The sequence below is a fragment of the Panulirus ornatus genome, chromosome 1 (genome assembly GCF_036320965.1).
Source record: "Panulirus ornatus isolate Po-2019 chromosome 1, ASM3632096v1, whole genome shotgun sequence".
In the NCBI taxonomy this organism is placed as follows: Eukaryota; Metazoa; Arthropoda; class Malacostraca; order Decapoda; family Palinuridae; genus Panulirus; species Panulirus ornatus.
The window spans coordinates 69,414,560-69,428,649 of record NC_092224.1 but is presented as its reverse complement, the minus strand read 5'-3'; the positions used below and the strand labels follow the sequence as shown (position 1 = coordinate 69,428,649).

The following is a 14,090-nucleotide window of genomic DNA, read 5'->3' as shown; positions in this document are numbered from 1 at the left end:
GAAATGAGATGTTTGAGGACAATGTGTGGTGTGAGGTGGTTTGATCGAGTAAGTAACGTAAGGGTAAGAGAGATGTGTGGAAATAAAAAGAGCGTGGTTGAGAGAGCAGAAGAGGGTGTTTTGAAATGGTTTGGTCACATGGAGAGAATGAGTGAGGAAAGATTGACCAAGAGGATATATGTGTCGGAGGTGGAGGGAACGAGGAGAAGAGGGAGACCAAACTGGAGGTGGAAAGATGGAGTGAAAAAGATTTTGTGTGATCGGGGCCTGAACATGCAGGAGGGTGAAAGGAGGGCAAGGAATAGAGTGAATTGGAGCGATGTGGTATACCGGGGTTGACGTGCTGTCAGTGGATTGAATCAAGGCATGTGAAGCGTCTGGGGTAAACCTTGGAAAGCTGTGTAGGTATGTATATTTGCGTGTGTGGACGTATGTATATACATGTGTATACACATGGGGGTGGGTTGGGCCATTTCTTTCGTCTGTTTCCTTGCGCTACCTCGCAAACGCGGGAGACAGCGACAAAGCAAAAAAAAAAAAAAAAAAAATATATATATATATATATATATATATATATATATATATATAAACACTAATCATCCATACTGACCAAGCTACAAAAATACACACAAACAAACACACACAAATCAGTCAACCACGCCATATACAGTTCGGATGTTTGCACACATCTAAACCACCACCGGCAAGGGTTAGGTGAAAATCCGGGTTATTATACCCTTGCGTCGTACCGTCGTGCTCAAGGGTCGCAACGTCGTGCTCAAGGGTCGTACCGCTGAGCGCAAGGGTCGTACCGTCGTGCTCAAGGGTCGTACCGTCGTCCTTCATAGGATAACACTGAGGTTTTCTGAGGATACGCCGGCCAACGCGCTGAAGGCCATACCACAGGCCACTGACCAGGGAGGAATCCAACACGGGTCTGACGGACATTTATCACCTTCGCTAAACTGGTCCATCGAGTTCGTTTTTTCCCTACCAGTCTGTGGAGTGTGGCGTGCGTGAGGCGGGACGTCTCCCTGCCAGTCACTGTTGTCGTTCTTGTGTAAATGTGACACTTAACTGCCACTGTTGAGGTCTTTACGGCTCTTGTGGTTATCAGCGTCATCGTTATAGTTACGGTCGCCACAACTGGTGTCACTACAAGTGTGTGGATACAGTTCGTTGCCGGGCGTCTTCCTAACACGCATCACACACTTGGCCTCTCCCGTTTTTCGTCTCCCTCCTGACGCTTCATGACGGGGAGGAGCTTAAGCTGTACATCGGTCACGTCAGTATTCAGAGACGACAAAAAAAATTCTGAAGATGTGCATGACGCGCTTGTTACTCACTGATCCTCATCGTTTCAGGAGGATCACTGTGAGGTGAGGCAAATGTGGCGGCACCTGGCGAGGACAGGTGCCCAGTGGGATGACTGAGTATTGTGGCCCCGCCTGTCCACTACCCCCGAGGCCGCCCCTAATGTAGTTGCACATCAGGGAACTCCTGCAGACGGACGTCTTCCCCAGCAACACACGAGAGGCTGTTGGAAGTAACAGATAAACCACAGCTCAGCGTCTTCATCATCCCACGCGTCGCTGGTGTCCGTCCGCACTAACTCTTCCTGCCTCCACCCACGCCAACAAGGACATTAATATCAAGTCTTCTTTTACCTCTAACAGAAAATGCGTCCATGATAGTTTTCTCCTCGAGAAATTCATGTGAAGTGGGTCGTCCCAGATGCTGAGTGGGTCAGATGGTGGCCGCTGTATTTTACTGCCGATCACATCCCTACCGTTGCCTCGAGCCTTCTCTACCAAGTCACAAAATCTTAAACAACTGCTAAGACACTAGCGTTGTAGCGCAACTCACATCAGCTCATTAAGAGAACAGAGTACGACTAAAATCTGTCGTGCTTGCTAGACACGACCTCACTGTCACTTCCTAAGTCTTCTCGGCTTTGATCATCTTTTTTTCTTCGTCTTGTGGACTCTCCTGTGAGGAGGACAACTGTGGCCAGGCGTACCACATCTGCGTGCCTATGTCCTAGCAGTCACATCCAGCAGGGCCATGCTGCACTAACCCTACCAACCCTTTGAGAACGGCGACGCGACCTTGGGCATGATGACCTGGGTTCTGACCTGATCCTCGAGGGTCAGAACAGAGGCCGGGTTATAATACTACAAGGCCGCACCGTCGTGCCTAAGTAAGGCGTTCCGTAGTATTCAAAGATCGAATCGTCGTTCACAAGGAGTTCAACTCCTCACACCGCAAAGGGTTCAACTCCTCACTCCACACTAGTTCTTTCTATCACAGTAGATGGTGTGGTGACATTCCCTGCCTGAGGCTGGCTAGCTGGCTGGCTACACTACCTCTCGCCAACACTACCACCACAAGGACTGACAACCCACTGCCACAAGTCACCAGCACCGTCTGCCGCCTCACCACCAGCCCAGGGGACAGTGGTGCGCCCTTGATACTACTTACCTACATCTTCAGCCCCGTCCCCGCCGTAAAGAGCACCTGGTGCCCTGCATGGCCGCGCCCACGAAACTGTCACCCAAGTTATTTTTAGATCACAATGACATAAACCTGAGCAGACATACATACACCTGATTATACATTAAACGAGAACAGTGTAGTTGATCACAGCATACACACACACACACACACAGAGCTGGATTTGCTAACGGGACATCCTCGATACATTGAGCATCAACAAGTGCACGTCTGGTCCCGCCCTCATCCCCCCTTCTCACCCTAGTCCCTTGCCTGGCACTATGCGCCAGAGTGCCCATGACAACCAGAGCTGCGGTATGGGAATGCCCCACCAGTATCGGGGACACACATGTGCCGGCCAAACTCGCCTCATCCACCGCCACGCGTCCCATCATATCCCTCCTGCTACACTACTGCAGCTTGTTACACTCCAACTTAATGATCGAACACTGGATCAGCTCCAGCCGGGACGCCGAGGTCCGTTCTTTTCTCCATTTTCAACATTTTCGAACAGTTAATGAAATATCCAACACGAGCTCTCGATTACCACTACCGCTCCTCTCCTCTCACACTTTCGACCTCTTTCTTTTACCTCCATACTTTCGCACGATATAAATATATATATATATATATATATATATATATATATATATATATATATATATATATATATATATATATCCCTGGGGATAGGGAAGAAAGAATACTTCCCACGTATTCCCTGCGTGTCGTAGAAGGCGACTAAAAGAGGAGGGAGCGGGGGGCTGGAAATCCTCCCCTCTCATTATCTTTTTTTTAATTTTCCAAAAGAAGGAACAGAGAAGGGGGCCAGGTGAGGATTTCCCTCAAAGGCCCAGTTCTCTGTTCTTAACGCTACCTCGCTAACGCGGGAAATGGCGAAGTTTGAAAAAAAAAAAAAAAAAAAAAAAAAAATATATATATATATATATATATATATATATATATATATATATATATATATATATATATATATATATATATACTGTTCCTGGCCTCTTATCATTTTCCACTCACGATTCCACTTGTACCCTATGAGACTGTTCTCAGCCATCCAAGATCCCGCTACTGAAACGACTTTGGGTTGGAGGGTTCTGTGGCCGGGATGCCATCAGCTGTGCTGAACGTACAGCAGATATCATCTTGTCTGGGATGGAATTCTACGACCCTTTTACTAAACCTTCAAGTCCTCACTCGTGATTTAATCACGTGCTCTGATACCTGTCGTATCAACAACAAAGCGAATCGAAACATGAATTTTTCCCTCCCTCCAAATTCTCATTCCTTCTTAGTCTCCACTAACAATAACTGTGAAGCTATTATTCGTAGTCAAGTGCGTTTTCATGACAAAAAAGGAAGTTGAATTTTTCCTCGATCTCGGTTGTTCTTAACCGATAACTTCAGCAACTGACCCTTTCATCCTCTTCTCTGATCCTTTAATCGCAACTGAGACGTCACTCTTTTCGACAACTTAGTTTCCTCTACCGCTATAGACGATTCCACATCTCATCCTCTCCTCCCAACTTCCTTCCGCTGAACCTATGCTCGCTCCTATATTTTCCTTGCACCAGGTCCCCCGAGTTCTCCCTCAGCTACAGGTGGGCGAGGGATACGGACCGAATAGTTTATCTCCTCGCGTCTTTAAGGGAGTGTACCTCGAGGTAACCTTGATCCTCGCAAGGCTTATTTAGCTTCCATCATTTCTTGCTGAAAGCCTACCTTGGTCCAGCATAACGTCCTACCGCCCCATCACTTGCATTTCGACCTTCAAAACTCACCCCAAGCTCGCACTCTCGGGGCGTTTAGAATCTCATTCCCTTCTTTCGGATCACCACTTCGGCTTTCGCCAAGAAATGTCTACTGGTAATCGCTTCCATGTGACCCCGCCTCTGGCACCCCGCTCTCGGGGATTCTGTGAATCTTTTGTCGTTGTCCTGGAAATCTTTAGAGCATCTGATTCTGTGTGTGGCACGAGTCTTTGCCTACTAAATTCTTTACCTGTGGTGTTTCCGACCTTCTTTCTTCTCTGGTGTTTAGTTTTGCCACCAGTCGTTCGTCGCGGCAGTCGTCGATGGAGCGATTTCTACATTATCCCGTCTACAGTGAAGTTCTTCACGGCTCCGTCCTATAACCTACACTCTTTCTTCTCCCTATGCTTATTCTTTTTTTCCCTCCTTTCATCCCTTCCACTGTGAAGACTACATCTCCACTCTAGACTCCAACTGGGAAAGCAGTAACCAGGTAGAAGATGCAGCAATGCTAACATTCAACACTTATCTACAGTCTTTTCCAAGCTTCACCACTTCCCTAGAAATCGTTACAAGACTGCATGCCCTGACCACCGTCACCACAAGATAGATTCACCAACTCCAACATATATTCCACTTTCTCCAGCAGGACCTGCTTTCCTGGCGACAAAGGCGGACGCCTGTTTTGTTCAGTATTTCTCCCGACAATGTCTAAACACACGGAGGTAGGAAGTACACCACACACTTAACGCCAGGTGCACTCAACCTTGCTTGTACATGTCTCCTACAACCAAGCCGTCTGATGTTTGACACCAACAAAAGTAAGTCTGCCACAGCTGATGCGTTGGCTTACTTTCCCTCCCACCAGCTGCCTCTTTACCTTGATGATGTTACAATATTTACAGACACGACGAAGCTACAACGCCAGCGGGATAACTGATGGCACATATGTCAAAGGATAAACACGGATCATTATATGAGACACGTTGCACTTCATCAATGGCAAATAGTACTATGCCCTGGGGCTTGATTTGGGAGAAGAGAACTGATATATGGAAAGACTTTACGCTGTTACGAATGAACCTTCCTCATAATACTATCATTACTTGACCAGTTGGGTCTGACGAAGACCCTGGCGACCTCAGTAACCCTCTATCGCTTCCTCCCACACGAAAAGCTTGACTGGCAAGATACATTACCCGCTGATAGCAGCAAAACCTGAATGAGGAACACACTTGTGAAGATGGTCGGGAGGTATGAGTGGGACGGCTGGATATAAAAATCAAGGCACTTGAAAAGAAGTGTTGGGAGAATATGGTAATGTAGGGAGGAAGAAGGAGTAATTAGGTCACGGGGTAAGTATGGCAAGGCAACAGGACTAGTGGGGAGAGTAAATAGAGGGGATGTGAGGCATGAAGCTCCTGGGTACATGGGGAGTACAGACAACAGATGACCTGATGGTCTATGACAAGGTTATTTGACGGCTACGCAGGAAAAACCACACACACACAGAAAATACGAAGCGTAAAGCACTTCCGCGTATTGCCTTGACAATGAAATATATAAAATAGGACGTGACACCTATTTTCCATTTATACATATATATGTATTATCACACTCCTGGTTATCAACTGATAGGAAAATAGCTATACAGTAACCCCATACAGTATGTAGGAAGTATACTGACATGGAAATTCTACAGGAAAGTGTGAAGGTAATGCAAACCACCGTAAAAGGCAGAGATTCTGGACAGGTAAGGAGCGGGACATGAAAGGTGTAGGACAGGTGAGGGGTGGGGCAGGTGTGGCAAGGGACAGGTTGGGCACTGGGACAGCCGGGAGATGGGGAGCGGGGGGGAGGAGGGAGCGTCACAAGTGCTGGCTGGCGCCCGCACACCGTCGCCGTAACCCAGATCCAATACCCAGCGGCCGCCGTCCTAAGACGCGCCCCTCGCACCTGCATTCCCAGCAGTTACATCACGCCCACCATTAGCCCCGATACTTACGTCCACCACAACTGTACCCCTGAGATGATAGCTGGTGCACCTGCTGCCTCCATGCTCGCATATGACACACACACACACACCCCTACTTATCATGCGTGCTGGTCGTCACCATGACAATCCAGAGATTTCTATCATATTCAAAGGCACGTCTTCAACCAGAGGCTGCTGGTGTTTCCTACACCAGCAGCCTGAGTCTACCCGAATTGGTAGTCACTTGTTTATCAAATGGCGTCCTAACTACGTCTCTTCGTTGTAAATAAACTGACTGTTATATTTCTTTCTTGTATCCCCCCCCCCCCTGATGATGTGAGCATTACACGAAAGTGCACTTGGAAACTTATCGTGTTTCATTTCCCCATGGACAAAAAGAAATATGTTTGATCACTAGCTCAACTGTGTTCTTTTCCATATATATATATATATATATATATATATATATATATATATATATATATATATATGGCATTATTGGATTATGTGGTACTTAACAGGTGTGCAAAGAAGAGGTTGCTGAGAGAGGCAACAGGTGGTATGTCTGAACCTTGCTTGGTGGAGGCGAGCGTGAAAGTCCGTAGTAGTTTTAGGAAAAGACAGCGTGACGTGTGCGGGAAAGAAGTGGTGTGAGTGAGTGGAGTTTGACAAGCGGCCTGTGTGTACAGATGCAAACACAGATTAAGTGAGGGGTGCCATATTGAGAGTAAATGAAACCAGAGGAGTGGAAGTTATTCAGTGTGAGGTATGCCCAGGTCGGGATGTGAGCGTAAAAAGACAGGGTAGTGAGTGGTGGGATATGAAAGATTAATTGTTATTGAAAGAGGAAAGGGAGGTATATAAAGGGTGTCTGCAGGGAAGGAATGGAAGTGCCTAGGAAGTGTACACGAGAGAGCGGCAGGCATAGATGAAGGTACAGGAGCTGTTAAGAGGGCAAATGATTGACAGGGTACGAGACTATAGTGAGCTTTACCAAGGAGAGAATAGTGTGCGAACAAGAGAACATAGAGGAGAACAAGAGAACACAGAGGAGAACGAAGGGAAGCAGATAAGATGGTGGTAACAGGCAGAGAAGAGGTGAAAAGAATACGAGTCAGTATACTGAAGGACTTGAATGTGTCAGATGATAGGTTGGCGGATGTTGCGTGTTTGGAGCGAGGAAATATAAGGATTAAAAGTCATAAAGGTAAGGGGAACAAAAGTGAATGCTCGAATTGCAGAGTTATATGAGGACTAGGTGTACCTGGCATGATATATGGGAGAGTTGTAATTGAGAGGGCAGTGGCATGCACACAACATGAACATCATACTGGGAAGGAGCAATGAAGCTTCAGGAGTGGTAGTTGTGTGGACCAGTTGGTTCCTGGGGAGGAAGCGTATGATAAGGCTGACAGAGATGCGGGGTGGAAGGTGTTACGATTATATGGTGTGGGAGTAAAGCCACTTAATGCAATATATATATCTTTTTTTTTTTCTTTTAAACTATTCGCCATTTCCCGCGTTAGCGAGGTAGCGTTAAGAACAGAGGACTGGGCCTTTTTTGGAATATCCTCACCTGGCCCCCTCTGTTCCTTCTTTTGGAAAAAAAAAAAAAAAACGAGATGGGAGGATTTCCAGCCCCCCGCTCCCTCCCCTTTTAGTCGCCTTCTACGACACGCAGGGAATATATATATATATATATATATATATATATATATATATATATATATATATATATATATATATATTTTATATATTTATTTTATATTTATATTTATTTTGCTTTGTCGCTGTCTCCCGCGTTTGCGAGGTAGCGCAAGGAAACACACGAAAGAAATGGCCCAACCCACCCCCATACATATGTATATACATACAGGTCCACACACGCAAATATACATACCTATACATCTCAATGTACACACATATATACACACACAGACACATACATATATACCCATGCACACAATTCACACTGTCTGCCTTTATTCATTCCCATCGCCACCTCGCCACACATGGAATACCATCCCCCTCCCCCCTCATGTGTGCGAGGTAGCGCTAGGAAAAGACAACAAAGGCCCCATTCGTTCACACTCAGTCACTAGCTGTCATGCAATAATGCACCGAAACCACAGCTCCCTTTCCACATCCAGGCCCCACACAACTTTCCATGGTTTACCCCAGACGCTTCACATGCTCTGATTCAATCCACTGACAGCACGTCAACCCCGGTATACCACATCGATCCAATTCACTCTATTCCTTGCCCGCCTTTCACCCTCCTGCATGTTCAGGCCCCGATCACTCAAAATCTTTTTCACTCCATCTTTCCACCTCCAATTTGGTCTCCCACTTCTCCTCGTTCCCTCCACCTCCGACACATATATCCTCTTGGTCAATCTTTCCTCACTCATTCTCTCCAAGTGCCCAAACCATTTCAAAACACCCTCTTCTGCTCTCTCAACCACGCTCTTTTTATTCACACACACACACACACACACACACACACACATATATATATATATATATATATATATATATATATATATATATATATATATATATATATATATATATATATATATTTTATCGGGAAAGAAAGTAGTGTGTGTGTGTGTGTGTGTGTGTGTGTGTGTGTGTGTGTGTGATGTAAGGAAGAGTGAGTGGTCCCAGGTAAAGGTGGGTCTGCGGCAGGGGTGTGTGATGTCACCATGGCTGCATACTTTGTTCATGAACGATGTGGTAAGGGAGGTAAATGCGAGGCTCGGAGGAGGGAGGGGAGGAGGAGGTTGATAGATAGATACAGATAGAGAGAGAGAGAGAGAGAGAGAGAGAGAGAGAGAGAGAGAGAGAGAGAGAGAGAGAGAGAGAGAGAGAGAGAGAGAGAGAGACCTTGGGAGCGAGTCGGTTGCTGTTTACAGATCACGCAGATATCGTGGCAAACTCAATAGACACCCTAGAAACCAGTACGTGGGGTAGGAAGTGTGTGTGTGTGTGTGTGTGTGTGTGTGTGTGTGTGTGTGTGTGTGTGTGTGTGTGTGTTTGTGTGTGTGTGTGTGTGTGTGGATAAAGGGAGTGGAGAGTTCATGCGAACAAAAGGAAGATAATGAGGGAACATAACAAGGTACTTTGGGTGCGACTTTGAATGGAGAGGACCTGGAGCACACAGGATGCTTCAGGCGCCTGGAAGTGGTCATGGCAGCGGTTGGAACCATGGTGGCTGAAGTGAGCAATACGCTGGGCGAGGAAGCTAAGTTCCTGGGTGCACCGAGTATATGGAAAAAATAGGTCAGGGTCTTTTAGGGCAACGTCGGGTACGTCTGAAGCTACGGGTACGTTTGAAGCTAGAGTCATCCCGAAAGTGTTGTATGGACGTGATTGCTGAAAGCAAAGGAGAAGAATACGGTGGACGTGAGAAAATGGAGGCTCCAGGACATGTGGTGTGAGGCGCGGTTGATCATGTAAGAAATGACAAGGTAAGGGGGAGGTGTGGCAGTATGTGCAGTCCATTGAGACAGCTGGACCAATAGAGAGGATAAACATAGAAAGATTGGCTAATAATATCTCTGCATCAGGAGTGGAAGGAACAATGACGAGGAAGAACACCCAAGAGGTATATAGCAAGACACAGTAAAAGAGACTCTGAGGTATCGTTGCCTAAGCATTCAAGAGCGTGAGAGGCGTACATGGGATGGAATGAATTGGACTGAGCTGGTCTTCGGGTGGTCTACATCCAGTCAACGTGACGAACCAGGCATAGGTGGCTGTGAAAGGAAACCTAGGAGCATTCTGTAGGGCTTGACTGTAGATGGTGGGCATTGGTTTTCGTGCAACGTTCATGACAGCTACAGAATGAGTATGAACAACTGAGCCCACTGTTCGTTTTCTTTTTCAGTGGCTACCTTGATGGGGTTGCAAACAGACGTGTGTGTGTGTATATATATCTATATATATATATATATATATTTTTTTTTTTTTCATACTATTCGCCATTTACCGCGTTAACGAGGTAGCGTAAAGGACAGAGGGCCAAGCCTTTGAGGGATATCCTCACTTGGCCCTCTCCTCTATTCCTTCTTTGGGAAAACTAAAAACAAGAGGGGAGGATTTCCAGCCTCCCGCTCCCTTCCCTTTTAGTCGCCTTCTACGACACGCAGGGAATACGTGGGAAGTATTCTTTCTCCCCTATTCCCAGGGATATATATATATATATATATATATATATATATATATATATATATATATATATATATATATATATATATTTTTTTTTTTTTTTTTTTTTCATACTATTCGCCATTTCCCGCATTAGCGAGGTAGCGCTAAGAACAGAGGACTGGGCCTTTGAGGGAATATCCTCACCTGGCCCCCTTCTCTGTTCCTTCTTTTGGAAAAAAAAAAAAAAAAAAAAAAAAACGAGAGGGGAGGATTTCCAGCCCCCCGCTCCCTTCCCTTTTAGTCGCCTTCTACGACACGCAGGGAATACGTGGGAAGTATTCTTTCTCCCCTATCCCCAGGGATAATATATATATATATATATATATATATATATATATATATATATATATATATATATATATATATATATATATATATTTTTTTTTTTTTTTTTTTGCTTTGTCGCTGTCTCCCGCGCTTGCGAGGCAGCGCAAGGAAACAGACGAAAGAAATGGCCCAACCCACCCCCACACACATGCACACACACACGTCCACACACGCAAACAAACACACCCACACAGCCCTCCATGGCCCACCCCAGACGCCTCACACGCCCCGACTCAACCCACCGACAGCACGCCAACCCCGGCACACCACATCGCTCCAATTCACTCCATTCCCCGCCCTCCTCTCACCCTCCTGCATGTTCAGGCCCCGATCACACAAAATCTCCTTCACTCCATCCTTCCACCCCCAACCCGGTCTCCCCCCTCTCCTCGCTCCCTCCACCTCCGACACACACATTCTCCTGGTCAATCTTTCCCCACTCATTCTCTCCATGTGCCCGAACCACCTCAAAACACCCTCCCCTGCTCCCTCAACCACGCTCCCCCTATTTCCACACACCTCCCCCACCCCCACGTCACTTACTCGATCAAACAACCCCACACCACACACCGTCCCCAAACATCTCACCTCCAGCACATCCACACTCCCGCGCACAACTCCATCCATATATATATATATATATATATATATATATATATATATATATATATATTTTATCGGGAAAGAAAGTAGTGTGTGTGTGTGTGTGTGTGTGTGTGTGTGTGTGTGTGTGTGTGTGTGTGTGTGTGTGTGATGTAAGGAAGAGTGAGTGGTCCCAGGTAAAGGTGGGTCTGCGGCAGGGGTGTGTGATGTCATCATGGCTGCATACTTTGTTCATGAACGATGTGGTAAGGGAGGTAAATGCGAGGCTCGGAGGAGGGGGGGGAGGAGGAGGTTGATAGATAGATAGATAGATAGATAGATAGAGAGAGAGAGAGAGAGAGAGAGAGAGAGAGAGAGAGAGAGAGAGAGAGAGAGAGAGAGAGAGACCTTGGGAGAGAGTCGGTTGCTGTTTACAGATCACGCAGATCTCGTGGCAAACTCAATAGATACCCTAGAAACCAGTACGTGGGGTAGGAAGTGTGTGTGTGTGTGTGTGTGTGTGTGTGTGTGTGTGTGTGTGTATAAAGGGAGTGGAGAGTTCATGCGAACAAAAGGAAGATAATGAGGGAACATAACAAGGTACTTTGGGTGCGACTTTGAATGGAGAGGACCTGGAGCACACAGGCTGCTTCAGGCGCCTGGAAGTGGTCATGGCAGCGGGTGGAACCACGGTGGCTGAAGTGAGCAATACGCTGGGCGAGGAAGCTAAGTTCCTGGGTGCACCGAGTCTATGGAAAAAATAGGTCAGGGTCTTTTAGGGCAACGTCGGGTACGTCTGAAGCTACGGGTACGTTTGAAGCTAGAGTCATCCCGAAGGTGTTGTATGGACGTGATTGCTGAAAGCAAAGGAGAGGAATACGGTGGACGTGAGGAAAATGGAGGCTCCAGGACGTGTGGTGTGAGGCGCGGTTGATCATGTAAGAAATGACAAGGTAAGGGGGAGGTGTGGCAGTATGTGCAGTCCACTGAGACAGCTGGACCAATAGAGAGGATAAACACAGAAAGATTGGCTAATAATATCTCTGCATCAGGAGTGGAAGGAACAATGACGAGGAAGAACACCCAAGAGGTATACAGCAAGACACAGTAAAAGAGACTCTGAGGTATCGTTGCCTAAGCATTCAAGAGCGTGAGAGGCGTACATGGGATGGAATGAATTGGTCTTCGGGTGGTCTACATCCAGTCAACGTGACGAACCAGGCATAGGTGGCTGTGAAAGGAAACCTAGGATCATTCTGTAGGGCTTGACTGTAGATGGTGGGCATTGGTTTTCGTGCAACGTTCATGACAGCTACAGAATGAGTATGAACAACTGAGCCCACTGTTCGTTTTCTTTTTCAGTGGCTACCTTGATGGGGTTGCAAACAGACGTGTGTGTGTGTATATATATCTATATATATATATATATATATTTTTTTTTTCATACTATTCGCCATTTACCGCGTTAGCGAGGTAGCGTAAAGGACAGAGGGCCAAGCCTTTGAGGGATATCCTCACTTGGCCCTCTCCTCTATTCCTTCTTTGGGAAAACTAAAAACAAGAGGGGAGGATTTCCAGCCTCCCGCTCCCTTCCCTTTTAGTCGCCTTCTACGACACGCAGGTAATACGTGGGAAGTATTCTTTCTCCCCTATTCCCAGGGATATATATCTTCTTTCTTTTAAACTATTTGCCATTTCCCGCGTTAGCGAGGTAGCGTTAAGAACAGAGGACTGGGCCTTTTTTGGAATATCCTCACCTGGCCCCCTCTGTTCCTTCTTTTGGAAAAAAAAAAAAGAAAAAGAGAGGGGAGGATTTCCAGCCCCCCGCTCCCTCCCCTTTTAGTCGCCTTCTACGACACGCAGGGAATACGTGGGAAGTATTCTTAATCCCCTATCCCCAGGGATATATATAATCCAGGATCTCTTTCCAGGGGCTGCCTTACTTCCAGCAGCAAAGAAATGTAGGTTCCTTTGAAGTGAGAAGTTCTTTCACCAGACTGATTCCGGTAACATATACACACACACACACACACACATATATATATATATTATTTTATATTATACTTTGTCGCTGTCTCCCGCGTTTGCGAGGTAGCGCAAGGAAACAGACGAAAGAAATGGCCCAACCCCCCCCCATACACATGTATATACATACATCCACACACGCAAATATACATACCTACACAGCTTTCCATGGTTTACCCCAGACGCTTCACATGCCTTGATTCAATCCACTGACAGCACGTCAACCCCGGTATACCACATCGCTCCAATTCACTCTATTCCTTGCCCTCCTTTCACCCTCCTGCATATTCAGGCCCCGATCACACAAAATCTTTTTCACTCCATCTTTCCACCTCCAATTTGGTCTCCCTCTTCTCCTCGTTCCCTCCCCCTTAGACACATATATCCTCTTGGTCAATCTTTCCTCACTCATTCTCTCCATGTGCCCAAACCACTTCAAAACACCCTCTTCTGCTCTCTCAACCACGCTCTTTTTATTTCCACACATCTCTCTTACCCTTACGTTACTCACTCGATCAAACCACCTCCACACCACACATTGTCCTCAAACATCTCATTTCCAGCACATCCATCCTCCTGCGCACAACTCTATCCATAGCCCACGCCTCGCAACCATACAACATTGTTGGAACCACTATTCCTTCAAACATACCCATTTTTGCTTTCCGAGATAATGTTCTCGACTTCCACACATTCTTCAAGGCCCC

At 46.4% G+C, this 14,090-nt stretch overlaps 1 protein-coding gene across 3 annotated transcripts in view; it reads right to left on the bottom strand.

Annotated features, from left to right (window-relative positions):
* Positions 1-14,090, bottom strand: part of Asator (tau-tubulin kinase asator) — a 595,476-nt gene that overhangs the window by 336,757 nt on the left and 244,629 nt on the right. Inside the window, exon 1 of one of the 3 annotated variants that reach the window (XM_071663204.1) lies at positions 2,367-2,417. The exons of the other annotated variants lie outside the window; for them this stretch is intronic. The gene's annotated coding sequence lies outside the window, so the exon portion shown is untranslated. Of the gene's footprint in view, positions 1-2,366; positions 2,418-14,090 lie in introns of those variants that run through there. 3 annotated transcript variants of the gene reach the window in all.